Consider the following 8,028-nt stretch of genomic DNA (forward strand, 5'->3'; position numbering starts at 1 on the left):
GAAACTCTTTGGAGCACAAATGTTGATGTTCCCTAAGTCTATCTCGGAACCCAGCTTTCTTTTCCAATGTTTAGTCCTAATATTTAATGAGTGTCTTTCATCTGATGTCTCAGAGGGACTTCAAACTCAGTGTGACTCATCCTGAACCTGCCATGTCCCCTCCCCGAGCGGCTCCTCTCCCAGGACCCCCACCTCTGTGTTTGGCACTGTCACCCAGCCCTTTGCTCGAGTCAGAAAATGGGAGTTATCCTTGACATCATCTCTTCTCTTACCAACATCCCCCTCTCATATCCAAAAGATGTCATTCTGTTACTTCAGCTTCCCACGTACCAATGGAAGCTGCGCACTTCCCTTCATTCCTCTGCCAGGCCTCGCGGCATCACCATGTCCGGCCGGAATTATAGAAATCACATCCTTTGGAGTCTTCCTACCGTCAGATGGGTCCCTGGCACCTGGAGAGAGTCTGGCATGCAGCAGGCACTCAATAATTGTAGACTGAGTGAGCGAATCAATGACTGCACACAGGTGAGTGAGTGTGTGACTCAGCCGTGTTAAGAGGAAACTCATCTGTCTGACTTTTCCCTTCCTTTCTCCTCCTCTTTACCTCCCCGTCCCCCACCATCCTGGTTCAAGGATCCAGAAAAATGACTCCAGGGCTATTTCTCTTTGAATTTGAGACTGGAATAACTTTCTTAAAAATAAATAATATAAATATATATATATATATATATATATATATATATATATATATAAAATTTTTTTACAGACAGGAAAGGGTAGAGAGTTAGAAACATTGATGAGAGAGAAACCTCAATCAGCTGCCTTCTGCACACCTTCACCTGGGGATGTGCCTGAAACCAAGGTACTTGCCCTTGACCGGAATCGAACCTGGAACCCTTCAGTCTATAGGCCGATGATCTATCCACTGAGCCAAACTAGTTAGGGCTGGAATAACTTTCTTAACATTGCAGCACCAATAGCTTTCAACATACTGTTATGTCAGCTGAGCCTCACATTCCCCCAGAGGGACACGCTTGAGAACTACCTTTTGGCAGCTGAATGCCATTTTTTACAGACTTTGGGCAGCTCAGTAGTTTTCCCAGGATTGCCCAGGTGGTCAGGAGCAAAGGGAGGCACAGGCAGAAGATTGTGAATGCCAAGGTCCACCCAGCCCGGGTTGGCTCAAGCTGACCTCAGTGCGCAGTGGAACAGGTCTGGCCCCCTGGCTCAGTGGAATGTGCGCCCCTCAAAGAGCAGCTCTGAGGCCAGGGGAACCTCTGCTGGCAGCCACCTGACACCTGTGCTCACAGCCTGGGGAGCCTGGGAAAGGGGAGAGTGAAGGAGAGCCTGGAACTTGAGGGGGGAGGCTCTCCCTCACCTCACTCTGTCAACAATAATCAACAATAACGGAGGCCGCCCCTCCCAGGTCGCTGCTGGGGTGTGAGGGACACGAAGCTCCTTCCTGCTCTGCCCTGAGTTTGCTTTCTGGAAAAACAAAATTGCTAGAAACGTAGAAATGCAGATGATGAAACTTTCTTGGTCAGGGAAGACGACCCAGAATGAGGAGCAATCACAGGAAGCAGGAGTGCAGCTGACGGTGATTTGCTGGCCCATCCTGCTGCCGTCAGCTTGCTGCCAGGAAATGGACCTTGGTGGGCAGGACGTTGGATGAGGGAGTCCCAGGGGCACGGGGTGGCCTGACCTCTGGAGGGTGGCTCCCAGCCTCCCAACCCGACCAGGTGTCAGTGCTGACAGGAGCAGAGAGTCTTCGCTCAGGTGACTCTCAGCGGGTGCTGAGCCAGGACCATGGTGCTCAAGGCGCTATGCCAGGCGCTGGGCACAGAGCTGACACAGCACAGCTCCCGGCCCCGAGCAGCCCCGTCTGGCCGCGCAGATGAGACGTGGACATAAATAGCATCATGCAAAGTACAGAGTCCAATGTCTCCCAGCAGAGGTTGTGACAAGGTCCAGGGGCCTCCTGAGTTGGGGGAACAAGGGTCTGCTTCGTGGCGGTGGAGGCTTTTCAACAGGGCTGAGCCCAGGTGCCGGGATTCGGGTAAACAGAATGAGAACATTCCCGATGGGAAGAATCTCGTGTACGAAGGCAAGAAGAGCTGGGGCTAAAGGCTCCTCATAGCTCAGCAATGAGGACCGTGCAGCTCCAGGCAATCAGTGTTTTCTTCTGATTCTGTGGTGTTCCACCCCTGCCCTTTTGGGTAGCTTTTGGAATTCCACGAACAAATTCCCGTCGAACTTTATTCCTTCGCAAGTCCTTCTGCTTGGCTGTCAGATGGGGAGTTCCTCCTCTCTTCCCCAGGTACAGAGCCTGCTCCTGGGCTCCCTGGCGTCTGATTTTATCACATGAGGACACTGGAGACGGTGCTTATAACTCCACTCTCTCCCTCAGGCATGTGGACACCCTCGGCTGAACGGCCCAGCACAGGTCCTGAGGCTGTTTGGTGAAAACACTCGCCTCACTGCCTGGCACGTAATTAAGTCCAGGGTGGAAAGCAGAACAGACTTGCTTTCCGCTGCAGGACCCAATAGCTCACCACAGGGCTTCTCATCACCGTCCTGGGTGGGAAATTATCCTGTCTCCCCCTTGCTTTTTCTCTGAATCATTTTCTCCCCACTCAGAGGTAACCCCAGCCCCCCAGGCGTCCATGGACCTACTGTCTCTTCTCCATGCCTTTGCCCGACCAAGCCCTCCGAACCATGGGGAAGAGGCCACCATTGCCCTGTCTCACAGGAGCTCACCAATATGCATCTTCTACCTCGAACTCTATTGGGGACTCTTTTGATAGCGGGAATGCCTACTGGAGATTTATGGGAAATTTCACCAGGGCTCTTCGACCAGACAAATCTGGTTTCCTTTATTTTATGGTGACTTGAGAAGGGTCACCCTTGCAGCTGTGGTAGGTGGGTAAGGGTGGCGAGGCTCTGGGAGGCTGGGTCATGGGACTCCCTGTGTTTGGAGATGGATAGGTGTGTCCCTGTCCCTGAACCCATCCAGGCCAAGGCTGGTGTTGCCTCCCCCACTTCCTCCGTACCTTCCCTTTCTCTTCAGTTCTTCTCCCATCCACCGGAGACTCACATCAGTGTTTCCTTTTTCCTCACATCTGTATTGAATACATGCCTATCCCATTCTTGTTCCTCTATTGAACCACATGTGTCCTTTTACCAGTTATGGGATTTTTTTTCTTTTTTTTTTTTCTATATAACCATACCTCACTCTGAGCAGACGTTCTGCACTCTCACTATGTAATATTTTATTTATTTTTATTGTTTAAAGTATTACAAATATGTCTCCTTTTATTTATTTATTTTTTTCCATTTGACCTTCCCCTAACCTCCCCTACCAACACATACCCTCCCTCCCCTCCTCCAGTGTCTTGCGTCCATTGGTTATGCTTATATGCACACATACATGTCCTTCAGTTGATCTTACCTCCCCCCACAACCCTCCCAGCCCACTAAGTAACATTTTTATCAGCATGCCGCTGCACACCTGTGCTGGAGCCTCGCGGCTTCTCTACAGCTCGGAGCCTTCTCGGCATCACGGCTCTGTGAACTGGAAGCTTTTTCCACCCCAATGCCTGGTCTCTGAGGAGCTGCGCTGATGAAGGGTGAGAGGGAATGATAATCGTACTGTGCCACTCCCCGCGCTCCTTCTCTCTGGCCCCGCCTCCACAGCAGTGCCTCTGGTGGTGGACACGCCCCTAGGCCTGTGCTGATGGCAGGCTGTGTACAGGGCACACAAGGCCCTCCCCAAAGAGGCCTCACCTGGTGGCATTCTTCCCCTTCACAGATCCTTAGCCTTTTTTCTGTGCTTATTTTATCAGCACCGTGAGCATGGATCCATCTCTCAGGCACGTTTCACATGAACAAAACTCATGAATGGGACGGAAGTGTAAAGCAGACAGATGAGATTAATAGCTGACAAGAGGAACAGAGTATTTAAAGTCCAAGTCAGTAGCACACTAGTCCCATGGAGCAGGAATACTGAAAGCCACGCCCCAATAGAAGCCCCGCATCAGATTTTCAATGAGAAATCTCTGCCAGGAAGAGGCAGCACAAAGCCCAAGAGGTGGTTTAGGCAGGAATTCAATTGTGTTCTTGGTCTTTGTTGTAGGTTCCTTCGAAGACTGTAATGTGTTGGAGAGAGAATGAGCTTTGGATTGGATCAAAACAAGTACGAGATCCAATCAAAGGAGTTTAGACCAACGGATTTTACAGTACTTCTCGTTGAATTGTACTTTGCTTAAAGGTAAAAGTGTGACAATGGCATTACATGCACAAAATGGTCAGCAAATGTTAATTTCTTCCTTTTGCAGCATCTTTACCTTCTTTTATGTTGAAAATAAGATACATTTAAAAAATGAAATAGCCCTAGCTGGTTTGGCTCAGTGGATAGCGCGTAGGCCTGCAGACTGAAGGGTCCCAAGTTCGATTCTGGCCCGGTTTGCAGGCTTGATCCCCAGTAGGGGGTGTGCAAGAGGCAATCAATCAATGATTCTCTCTCATCATTGATGTTTCTGTCTCTCCCTACCTTCCTCTTTCTCTCTGAAATCAATAAAAATATATTAAAACATTTTAAAAGTGAAATAATCACTTGAATGCTTTGATTTTCCAGTGACATTTCAGTTCCTCTTTCCCAAATGGTGCACTTTGGGTTAATTTATAGTCTGCTCATAATCCCAGGAATAGAAGAGAAGATATTTTACATTGAGGATAGTTACCATGAACACCATTATCACAGATTGACATTTATCAAGTACTTCCTGGTTTAGTAAAAAGACAAATGGTTATTAAAAAACCTGACACCAAGCCCTAGCCAGTTTGATCAGTGGTTAGAACGTCAGCCCATGGACTGTAGGGTCCCAGGTTTGATTTTTGATCAAGGGCATGTACCTCGATTGCAGGCTCGATTCCTGGCACTGGTCAGGGTGCATGCGGGAGGCAACCAATTGATGTGTCTCTCTCACATCAATTTTCTCTCCATTTTTCCTCCTCCCTTCCACTCTCTTAAAAATCAATAGAAAAAATATCCTTGGGTGAGGATTAACAACAACAACAACAAAACAATCAAAACAGCCCTGTTGCCTTGGCAGGCAGCAGAAGAAATGAAACTAGCATCTGTGCTCCTGAATTATACGGGGACCCCATGTTGTTCCCCCACATTGATAACGCTCTTTGATCTGTCATCTTCTTTCATTTGACCCTACAGACCACTTTGGGAGATCATTTGATACCCTTGTACAGTCAAGGAAACTGAGGCACACATGCTCACACGCACAGCTGTCGTACCTTGCCTGCAGCTGTACCAGATGATAGTGGTAAAACCAGAATTCAAGGCTTTCCAGCACCACTGAGGGCTTTTCTCACAGAGGAGCTGAAGCCCATTTTATATGCGGGGCCATTTGCAGTAAGTATTTGATACAATCCTGAATGAATTTTATGAATATTAATGTTGTCAACACCACAGATCTATTTTAAGGTGCCTCAAGGTAACAGTCTGCCCACATGCATTACTTTCTTTTAGGCACTTCAATCATTCATAAGATCTAGTCAATGACTATTTCAGTATAAATGGATTATGAGCATATTAAAATCATTACTCCCTGTAGTTACCATCCTTAGGAATACTTTATTCTTGACCCTTTTTTTAAGAACGTCAAAATTCCTAACAAAATATCATTTGAATATTTGTTAAAAGCAGTTGGTGGGGCATTGTAATAGCCCTAGGTTGTAAACATATGGTTAGTAGTCATAAGCCTTTTGAATATTACTATATATTAGCAATAAAGGATAAATATATCATTAATCCAGCCTTGAAATCAAGGATTACCAGTCAATTGACACTGCATACATTCATGGGGCAATATTACCCTCTAACTCAAAGATGAAGCGATTTGAGATCTACTGACAGATCTACACAAATGCTCTTGCACCTATTTTAATATCTCCCACAGGGAAAAACAGGACAGGAATAGAAAACAAACGTATAGATTTTTCTTTTATCTACTTTCAGACAAGCATGAAAAGTATTCCCAATAGCCAAAGAATGTAATTTCGTTCAGTTGTCCTTGGATTTCCACTTGTGCTTCTGAGAGCACAGTCGATGCTTACAGCCTAAAACATTTTCAAAGCAAAACTGCTGTTTCCCTACCAATCTGTCTAAAAAGGCAAAATCTTTCTGCAAAGCAACAAATTATCTGTGGGAATCAGAAAGATATATGACTTTGGCCAATATTTCTAGATGACAACATGTCATTATTTAATAAATGTATGCATGCAGTCAGGAAATCTAAGTAAAAGCATATATGAAATTAAAGTTCAGTTAAACATTAAGATTTCCTCAAGCTAATGTTTTTCTTTTCACCTGTGATATTGTAATACATTCTAAAATTGGGTTTTAAATGAATTCTTTTATTTCATACTAGAGGCCTGGTGCACGAAATTCATGTATAGGCATGAGGGGGGAGGCGGTCCCCTCAGCCTGGCCTGCACCCTCTCACAATCAGGGACTACTGGCTCCTAACCGCTTGAGTGATCACCCCTAACCTCTCTGCCTGCCTACCTGATCGCCCCTAACTGCTCGCCTGCCTGCCTGATTTCACCCCTAAAACTCAGGCTTCTTCTTTTTTAATTTTTAACATTTATATTTCTTCTTTATTTTTTTATTTTAAAATTCAAGCTTCTTGAGAACATGAGGCATTTAACATTATTCCATATTCTTTACAGAGAGCTAAGCATGGTAAACACAGCAAATAATACTTATGGGTTTCTACACAAACACTTTCCAACCAGGAATGCTTTCATAGGCAGTCTCCAAACTCTTGAACTGGAAAACCTAAAAATTGAGTGCTCAGATTTCAGGCATCAGGTGCTATTAGCAGGATTTCTATCTCAAACAAACTCTAATTCTGAGCTCTCAACAGTCTGGACAAGCTGCCCTTCACTATCTCCGAAGTTTCTTACTCGTCACTATCCCATTTTCCTCTGCTTCAAACCAAGGTAACAAACAAAACATTTAATTCTTTTTTTTTAATTTATTTAAATTTATTTTATTTTAAAATGTTTTATTGATTTTTTACAGAGAGGAAGGGAGAGGGATAGAGAGTTAGAAACATCGATGAAAAACATCCATCAGCTGCCTCCTGCACCCCCCCTCCCCCCCCACTAGGGATATGTCTGCAACCAAGGTACCTGCCCTTGACCGGGAGCGAACCTGGGACCCTTCAGTCTGCAGGTCAGTGCTCTATCCACTGAGCCAAACTGGTCTCGGCTTTTTTTAAAAAATAAATCTTTATTCACTGCAAAGGAACAGCAAACCTCAATCGAAATAATTTCCCGCCAGAAGTCACATCCAAATACTGGCAGACCAAGGACTACAGCGCTGACTATGCACATGCGCAATAACAGGCTCTTGTTCTATCTAGTAGGTAGGCAACCAGGCGACCCCCACAATCCCACAATCCTCTGGTGGCCTACTTCTGGTTTCTCTAGCTCCTCCTTAAGCGGTATTTCCTTCAGTCCTGTTGCAACGGTCCAGGGCCTCTAGGCTGTTCTGTTCTTTGACATTGACAGCTGTTTACTATTTGGAATCAGTGACGTTTCAGGCCATGAACATGTCACTCCCAAGCGCACTCATGGAACAACCACCATTCAGTCCACAGCTGGTGCCGTCTGGTTCTCCATGAGAAAGGTACTGTGCTGAGCCCTTTCCAATCGAATCTTCCTCTTCCTTCCCCAGCACACTCCAAACCCACTCCCGCCGACCCCCCAACCCTACAGACCCTTAGGCCTTCCCCCATTCTCCATCCAACTGGCCCCTATGGTGTTGCCTAGGGGCACACACCCCTAAGCGCTCCCTGGGGGCTCGGGCCCAGCCTGAGTGAGGGGCCGTGGTGGTCTGGTCTCTGGTTGTTCTGGTTGTTAGGGCATCCTGGTCGCTGGCTTTTTATACATGTAGATTATTGCTGATAATCTTTCTTGTCTTAAAATCTACTTTGTCTGAAGTCAATA

Source organism: Pipistrellus kuhlii, unplaced genomic scaffold (genome assembly GCF_014108245.1).
Source record: "Pipistrellus kuhlii isolate mPipKuh1 unplaced genomic scaffold, mPipKuh1.p scaffold_m20_p_11, whole genome shotgun sequence".
In the NCBI taxonomy this organism is placed as follows: Eukaryota; Metazoa; Chordata; class Mammalia; order Chiroptera; family Vespertilionidae; genus Pipistrellus; species Pipistrellus kuhlii.